Source organism: Orycteropus afer, unplaced genomic scaffold (genome assembly GCF_000298275.1).
Source record: "Orycteropus afer afer isolate SDZICR_OR568_19922 unplaced genomic scaffold, OryAfe1.0 scaffold00136, whole genome shotgun sequence".
Classification (NCBI taxonomy): Eukaryota; Metazoa; Chordata; class Mammalia; order Tubulidentata; family Orycteropodidae; genus Orycteropus; species Orycteropus afer.
The window spans coordinates 2,603,395-2,612,302 of NW_006921723.1; positions in this window are offsets into that span (position 1 = coordinate 2,603,395).

Here is an 8,908-nt window from a genome sequence, read left to right on the forward strand (position 1 = left end):
TTTTTTTTTTTTTTTTGGTCTTGGGTGCAGCCCTTTTGCTTCCCACCCCGAAGCCTGGACTGAAGACTTCCCGCCTTTGTGCAGGGGCTGGCATTGGGCCTCCTGGCTTTGGGGGTGAGGCAGCTGCTCCAGGGGCTCTCAGTTGACCCTGTGGATACTCTAGCTGCCTCCACAGGGCCTCCAGTGTGGGCCCACCATTAAGAAAGCACATCTTGTTTTGACGTGCATATGACTTACTGTTTTTGTTTTTTAATATGTAAAAGATCCGTAGCAGCTGCGAAACGCCCCACAGGTGGCCTGGCTTTCTGCAGTCTTGGTGCTGGGAACCAGGCTCTTGCTTGCCGTTAGGGGGCTCGGGATGGGCTGGGGCTGGAGTTTGCCAAGCTCCACGTGTGCTGGAGCATTTGAGGAGGAGGGAGGCAGCACGGGGAGCAGGCTTTTGTGTCGTAGTGTTTGGAGACTTGCCCAGGACTTGGGAGTCAACTTTTCTCTTGCCTCCTGGTGACTTTGAACTTCCCAGCTAGTGCAAGGTGACGGCCCCCAGCAAGCGGCTCAACACAGCCGGGCCTTGACCCCTTTCAGCGGGAAAAGGCAAGAGCAGCAGCAGCGTGAAGCCTACTTTGTAAAGCACACTCTTGGCAAACACTTTTCTGTTTTTTTGGGAAAAATGTAGCTCTGCTGTTTCCCCTCAGCCTGCATCATGCCGGAATTTTGGATCAAACCAGTGTTTCCCAGCAGTCAGTCCTTTTTAAAATGGCTGAAATTGTTATGTTGTTTTCATAAAGATTCACCTTCCTCCCTTCCACTTCCAGTGAGGGAGCCGTTCCAGCCGCAGCTGAAATGAGCTGTTTGGGAGTCGGAGTTGACGGGTTTGTGTTAGACACATTTTCTGAACCCTGGGCTGCCTCTGGCCAGGGAGGTGGCCGCAGGTGGGTGATTCAGGGTTAGTGCTTGGTGACATCTGTGGATTGTGGGCAGTGCATTGAGATGATGAGGAATCTGCTCTCCCCCTCTGCTAGAAACACCCCTGCTGTGCTCCCAGTCTGCGTTTGCTGTCCCCCGAATAATGGGAGAGTGGATATTGCCCTATCTGCTTGGTCACCTGTGAGCAGAAATTGTGGCTGTTTGAATGTGGGGTACTAGAGGCCTGAAGATCCCCCTAGGGACTTGTTTGGAACCATTTCGGGGTCCATCTTACTCTGTTCCCCAAGGTTCTCAGCTATAGAGGGTCTGAGGAGGAGGTGAGATAGAATGGGACACCAAGGGAGGACTGGGAGTAACCCAGATCCAGGTTTAGGTGGGCACCTGGTGGAACCCAGACACACCGACCCCAAGCCCCTCATTTTCATCTTTCTGTCTCCTTTTGCCCCCAGTCTGTGTTTGAAGCATCCTGGGCTGTACCTCCTTAAAACCAACCAAGCTCACTGCCATCAAGTGGGTCCCGACTCATAGCGACCCCTCCTTAGGTTTCTGAGGTGGTATCTCTGCGAAAGTAGATTGCCTAGTCTTCCTTCCAAGGAGTAGCTGGTGGTTTTGAACCGCCAGCCTTCTGGTTAGCAGTCAAATGCCTTAGGCACTGTGCCACCAGTGAGAGATAATTTATTGTCTGATCATTATTGAGTGTGTTATGCCCTCTCTGTGCCCTCCCAGTGGTTGACTGTTTCCCCATCGAGTCCTTGTCAATTACACAGAGCATTTGGCTCATTTTTATTTAATCTGATGTCCATTAAACATCACACTTGTTCACTGCCAGCTTTTTCATTTCCTTGTTACTAATTTCTTAAATTTTTTTTTTTCCTTCCTTTTGGTTGAACTCATCCATTCACCCCACAGAGTATGCATTTGTTGGGTCTTGGCCCAAAATATCCCTCTGTGGGAAGGAAGACCAAGTCACACGCCTTCTTTCCTCTCATATTCAAAGTCTCAGTCAGGGCGGGAGCACAGAGTGGGGGTCTCAGGGGCGGAAGGGTGGGTTCAGGAAGTTGATGGAGTTTGGCAGGTTGTGGAGGAGGGAGTTGCCAGGAGTGGACAGTGAGGGTTCTCCGTGGAAAGGTGAGCTGAGGGATGTTGAGGGAAGGCTGGGGGTAGGGCAAGAGCGATGCTAGGGACCTTGTGCAGAAGCAGGTGTGGGGCTCTGTGCCGGTGGGCCCCATGGGGTGCTGAGGTGTGGCTCAGTGTACAAGAGCAGCAACTGTGGTACTGGTACGTGTCACCCTGATGAGCCGGGTAATGGTGTCTCCATTATGACCGGAGCCTTCCCTCCCTGTCCCTTTGTTCATCTTCCCTCCATCCCCTCACCCCTACCCACCAAAAAGGTCAGTGACAGGTAGTGAGTATGAGGCTTGAAAAGTGAAACAAGACAGTGGGAAGAAAGGAAGAGATCCAGGAAGAAGCAGGAATTTGCGGCTAGTGGACTGGGCCATTCGAGGGCCAGAACAGCCAAGGTTCCAGAGGCCATGGGGAGTGGGGGTGGGGCAGAGTCTCGGCTTCCCGATGAGCACCAGGTCTGCAGGGACGTGCCCCATTGCAGTAGCTTCAGCACAGAAGGGAATCCCCTGCCCGCCTTCTTTGGAAGCTTCTAGAACAGGAAGGGCCCACTCTAGGGTAGGGGGATAGATGGAAAAGTATGTTCTTGATGCCTTTTTGTTAGGAATTTGGGCCAGGAAGCGGGGCCCAGCTTTTGTGTGTACACCCGCTTTTCCCATGCCCCTGGGGGTTACTCGAGCAGAGGGGCACTGCTCGTGCAAATCCACTCCTGACACCTGGCCTGTCTAGACTGGTGACCTTTGACCTCCCCGCCCCTAGGAGTGGCTGAGCTCAGAAGCCCCTTTTTGGGACTGTGACACAAAGCCTCTTTCTTTCCTTTGGCCCCCTGGCCCCCCACCTGCAGCCTGTGTGGGTGCTGGAGTGCTGCTGCTGGTGGTAGCTCAGGCAGAGGCAGGCGGGCTCCTGGCATGGCAGGGGATCCCATGAGAAAAGATCTTTGTTTTTGTATCCCAGATTCCTTTCCCTTCTCCAGGTGCACAAGTGCCTCTGAAGTCCCTGGGCTGCTGGCTGGGAGGAACACCTGGATATGTTTGTGGGGAGAGACCCCAGGCAGGGTGGCTGTCTGGGGGCAGGGGTTGTTGACGTCCATGTCTCCAAAATTAATTCCCGGATGGACCCTGAGCGTACCTGCCTGGAGACCTAGTCCCTGTGGCTGGAACGTTGGTCACAAGCTGAGGGCTAGGAAGCAGGGAATTCAAGCTGTCCACCCTGCTCCTGTTCATCTCCCCTCCTCACCCCCACTTCCCTTCAATCACCCAGCGACCCACAGAAGTGCCTAACCCTTAGAGACGCGTGGGATGGGAAGGAGGGGCCAGCTTTTGTGTCTCCCCCATGCTGTCTCAGGACACCCCACAAAAAGCTGGTTCTGAGTCAGATTGTCTGCTCCCTAAAGCCTTGGTGTCCCAAACCAGGCTGGACACCATGGGGTCTGCATAAGGGCCGTGGGAAGCAGGGTTTGCCTTATGCCTGTCCAAGTGGTTCCCAGTGTGTTTCTGGGGCTCCCCTAACATCTCAGGTGTTTATCTTGTCCTACATTTTTCTTTAGAAAAAAAATCCTACTGTCCCCAAGGGAGGGTCCAACTCCTCCCACTGGGGCACATGCCTCCCTGAACCCCCAGAGTGCCTTGTCTGGAACCCCACATTTGGGACCCTGAGAGAGTGGGGGAGGGAAAGCCAGCCTTTGCTTGGGGCTCTGGAGGAACGTGAACTTGACACCCCAGAAAGCAAATAAAACAATAGAAATGTTTGAGTTGTTGTGTGTCCTTGGGGGAGTTTGGGGAGTCCAGGGGGGCAGGAGTGGGGAGTGGGTCTCATATGAGCACGTGTTGTTGGTGGCCCCTGAATCAGACTCCCTCGTGGAGGGTGGGTCAAACCTCTACCCGGTCCTGAGCCATCGCCATGATTGGACGTAGGGCAGACCAGTGTGATCCATAGGGTTTTCATTAGCTGATGTTAGAAGTCAATCAGCAGGCCTTTCTTCCTGCTCCATGTTAGTTTGGAAGCTCTGCTAAAACCCATCAGCATCCCAGCCACATGCAGGCTCCTCTGACAGGCTGATGGTGGCTACCCATGGGGTGCATTGGCTGGGAATCAAACCTGGGTCCTCCCACATAAAAGGCAAGATTTCCACCAGTGAGTGTACCCAAGACCATGTATAGGGTTGGCAGACAGTGGTCCTATAAGTGTATTTGAATGATCTGAATTCCTAGGTGAATAGTAGAGCTGACATGGGACAAGGTTGTAATCACTTCTTGGTCACAGGCAGCTACCCAGAGGGACTGAGTAAGCTGGACCTGTGGGCTCGGGACCATAGTCACAGGGGACATCAAGCTCAATTGGCATAACATGCTACACAAAAATATTGTTCCACCTCCTACTTTGGCGAGTAGCGACTGGGATCTTAAACACTTGCAAGCAGCCATCCAGGTGCAACAATGGGCCTCTCCTCGTCCAGAGCAAAGAAGAATGAAGAAAAACAAAGATTCATGGGAAGAATTAGTTCTAGCAACTGGTACACCATGTGATCCGCAGCCTATACAACTGTGAGACCGAAGAACTAAATGGTGCCTGGCTATCAATGTCAACCACTCGGGGATCTATGTAGGAGACCCTGGATAGAGAGGGAGAACAATGTGGAACAAAACTCAAAAGCATTTGGAAAAAAAAAAAAGGCAGGGGGGACCAGGTTTGCTGGTCTGATAGAGCCTGGTGAAACCACTGAGACTATGGCCTCTAACTGCCCTTCAGGTCTGGAATTCAACCCACACCTGTGGCTTCCAGCCAAGCAGACAGGCATATGAGAGAACAATCATGGGAGAAAGAAGGGCTGTTTATGCACAAGGAGACAGCTCAGGGGCCAGGGGTGCATGGAGGGATGGACACAGGGAAGAGGTGACTGTGGAGGAGGAAGTGGGAGGGGAGCTGTTGCACTGTGGTGAATTGTGATCAATGTCATGAGATAAAGTGTATGTGAACTGCTGTATGGAAAATAAATTTGCTCTGTAAATTTTCACCCAAATCACAATTAAAAAAAAAAAAAAAAAAATTCCACCAGTGAACCACCACTGCTCTGTTACACAAGGTTACCCCGAGTTAGAATGAATGAGTAATGATGACAGGATTCTGTATTGACTATTCTCCCTCAGAACAGAAAGGTGTAGTAACTTGCCCAGGTCACACAGCAAGGGCACAAGGATTTGAACCATGATCCCCAGCTTTCCACAGCCCTGAATCTGCTGGGGAAGCTGCTAGTCCTTGGTGTCAAAGTGAGGAAGAGGAGGGGCCAGGATTTGAACCCAGGACCCAGTTATGCCCCATGAGTATCTTCAGTTGCAGGAAGTGTGGAGGGGGGTGAAGATGCTTTAGGGCTGGTGACTTTGTTGAAATAAACCTTTGAAACCAAAGGGCTATCTGAGGTACAACTATTGATCTCTCCCCATCCGAAGCAAAGAAGTGTGAAGAAGATCAAAGATGCGTGGAAACAATTGGTCCAAAGGACTGATGGACCATGCCAACCTCAGCCTCTATGACCCTGAAATCATGAGAACCAGATGGTACCTGCCTCTGGACCACTCTGAAAGGGATCATGAGAGAACGTCTTGGATAGAGTGGGTGAAAAATATGGAACAAAACTCAAAATCATAAAACAATACATAAAAATCAGACCAGACTTACTGGTCTGATAGAGACTGGTGGAACTCCAGGGACCATGGTCCTTTAGTCACCCTTCAGGTCTAGAACTCACCCCTGTGGCTCAATTTTCAGCCAAACAATAGGCCTATAAGGTGAACAAACAATAACACCAGGAAGGTATGCACTACTTAGACCGATCAACCATATGAGATCAAGAGGGTAGCCCAGGGATAAAGCTCAGAAGACAGGAAGGGATAGGAAAGGACAGAGGGAAATGGTAAACACAGGGAGGGAGGGAGAAGAGTGGTGTTATATTGTGGGGATTGCAATGAATGTCACGAAATGTGTATGAATTGTTGAACGGAAAACCAATTTGCTTTGTAAACTTTCACTGAAATCACAATAAAAAGTTTAAAAAAAAAAAGAAAGAAAGGAACCAAAGGGCCTTCAGCAATGAGGCAGGCTTGTCTCAGGGAATGTGGGGCTTGGGGAGAAGTCTCCTCCACAGAGTCTCTCAGAACCTGGGGTCTTTTCACCCTTGGCTGAACTGTCAGTGGCTGGGTAATTTGTTCTGTGGTCTCATTCCCAGATGGGGAGCAGTCTTCAGGTGGGGGTCTTAGGGCTGGGTAATTTGTTCTGTGGTCTCATTCCCAGATGGGGAGCAGTCTTCAGGTGGGGGTCTTAGGGCTGGGTAATTTGTTCTGTGGTCTCATTCCCAGATGGGGAGCAGTCTTCAGGTGGGGGTCTTAGGCCCAGGTGGGGTTCCCTAGGTGGGGTCTCAGCCCCGGGGTAGGGGCCACAGGCCTGGATGTAACACAGATGATCCTTCTCCTGAGACCTTCTTAGATAGGGCAGGGGGGGTCCTTTCTCCAAAGCCCCTGCAGACCTCCCTTTGTCCCCTTGGCCCAATTAACTCCCTTGCCTCCCCTTGGCCACCCTGACTATGGAAAGATGCACACACACACCCCGAACTGCTGGTGGGGAATGGTGTCAGGTATGAAGTGATAGGTGGAAGGGGCATAGAGAGGTGATGGGCAGGCGGGGCAGGGCCTGAGACATGCGCAGAGGTCTGGGGGTTATCCTAAAGGCCCTGAGGAGTAGGGAGGGACCTGGCCTCGCTTTACTTCTGTGAGCCTCCATTTTCCCATCCCTTATGGGGCTGTTGTGAGAATTCAGGAGATGCTCCCTTTACAACCCTTTATTTGGTGCCTGGAATATAGTAGGTGCTTAATAAAATGCAATTGTTATTGCCTTCTCCGAGAAGCCCTCCTGGCTTCCCAGGAGGCTCCTCTGGCTCCCACAGTACTCTAGGTAGTAACCTTCTGGTTGTGTGGGAGCCCACATGGACGGGAGGATCATTGCACAGGGCTGGCACAGAGCAGGAGCATAGTAAAGGCAGGGTGACCCGAGGCCAGCAGGGGACACAGGGCAGCCCCTGAGCTTCTGGAGTGCAAGCCACTCAGACACCAGGCTCTTTCTGCAAACCTTCCCCCAGCCTTGACTCTTCCCTGCCTCCTCTATGTCCTGTCACCTTTGTGACCCCACTGGTCATGTATCAAGTGCCTCCTGTGTGTTGGGCCCTGGGCTAGGGACACAGCAGGAACCAGGCAGCTCGCAGCGTGGAAGAGCACAACCATGATGTGGGATGAGCAGGCAGCTGAAGGCTAGAAGGTGGGAAGGACTTGGGCTTATTAGAGGGAGGGACTGGTTCACTTGGCCCATTGTATTGAATTTCTTCCCTGGATGCCTCCCAGCCCCCAGTCATCCCCCTGGCTTTCCAGCCTGAGTCTTCCTGCCTTGTTCTTGGATCTGACTGGGTCACTCCCCTCCTCTCACACCCTCCATGGCTCCCTATTACGAAGTATTGTACAGTAGAGAAAGCCAGCTCCTCTTCCTGGGCCTCTCAGACCCTTTCCCCTCATCCCTCCTGATCCCAGGCTGTCTCACTTTTCCTCATCCCTTCTACCCAGAAGCCCTCGTTGTTGCTTGGAGAAGGTTATTAGGTGTCGTTGAGTCAGTTCCAACTCAGCGGCCCAACGTACAACAAAACACTGCCCAGACCCACACTATCCTCATAGTCCTTGCTGTGTTTGAACCCACTGTTGTAGCCACTGTGTCAATCCACCTTGTTGAAGGTCTTCCTCTTTTTCACTGACCCTCTCCTTTACCAAGCATGATGTCCTTCTCCAGGGACGACTGGTACCATTTCCAAAGTACATGATACCTCCTGATACCGTGTCCAAAATACCTGAGATGAAGTCTTGCTGTCCTGCTTCTAAGGAGCATTCTGGCTGTACTTCTTCCAAGACAGATTTGTTCATTCTGCTGGCAGTCCATGGTCTATTCAATATTCTTTGCCGACACCGTAATTCAAAGACATCAATTCTTCTTTGGTCTTCTTTATTCATTGTCTAGCTTTTGCACGCATATGAGGTGATTGAAAATACTATGGCTTGGGTCAGGTGCACCCTAATCTGCAAAGTGACATCTTTGCTTTTAAATATACTTTAAAAGGTCTTGCACAGTAGGTTGGCCCGCTGCAAATGTGTAGATGTGTGGGAGGATGCCTATACAGCTCTCCAAACCTAAGGTTTGAGGAAGATGTGGAGGTCAAGCTGGGACACTGATAAGAGTGAAAGATAGGGGAAGGGGGTTAGGGGCAAGGGCCAAGAACCGGAAATGCCAAGCCCAGCCCTGGCCTCACACCCCTTCCAACCTCCCTTCCCCCTCTTTCCTGTCTTAGCAACTTGGCTCCTGCAAATCAGTGGCTTTTACAGGGAGTGTGCAGACCTGTCCAGGCATGCCTGGATTGGGGGAAGGAGGAGGAGTAGGCTCAAGGGGGCCTCTTCCCAGCTGCATGGTGCAGAAAAGGGGGTGGGGGTTTGGGTGGGGATGGAGGAGGCAGAGACAGAGGAAGAGATGGGGGAGATGGGGACCGACAGGAGGAGACAGAGGGAGAGATGGGGAGACAGGGAGAAACGGAGGCAGAGAAGGGGGAGAGACAGGGAATGTGGAGATTCCCCAGACCTTTTCTCTTCTACAGGCCCCAAGGATGAGGATTTTGGACATCGGATCCTTGTCCCACCATGTGGCATCAGTCAGCCCTGGGTAGGATGACCCTGGCTCTGGACTGCCCTGCTCTGGCCTCAATTTCCTCTTGTGACATGGAGTTGATCATTAAACCTGACTGGCAGAGCTGAGTGTCAACAGGTACTAAATAAATGCACGC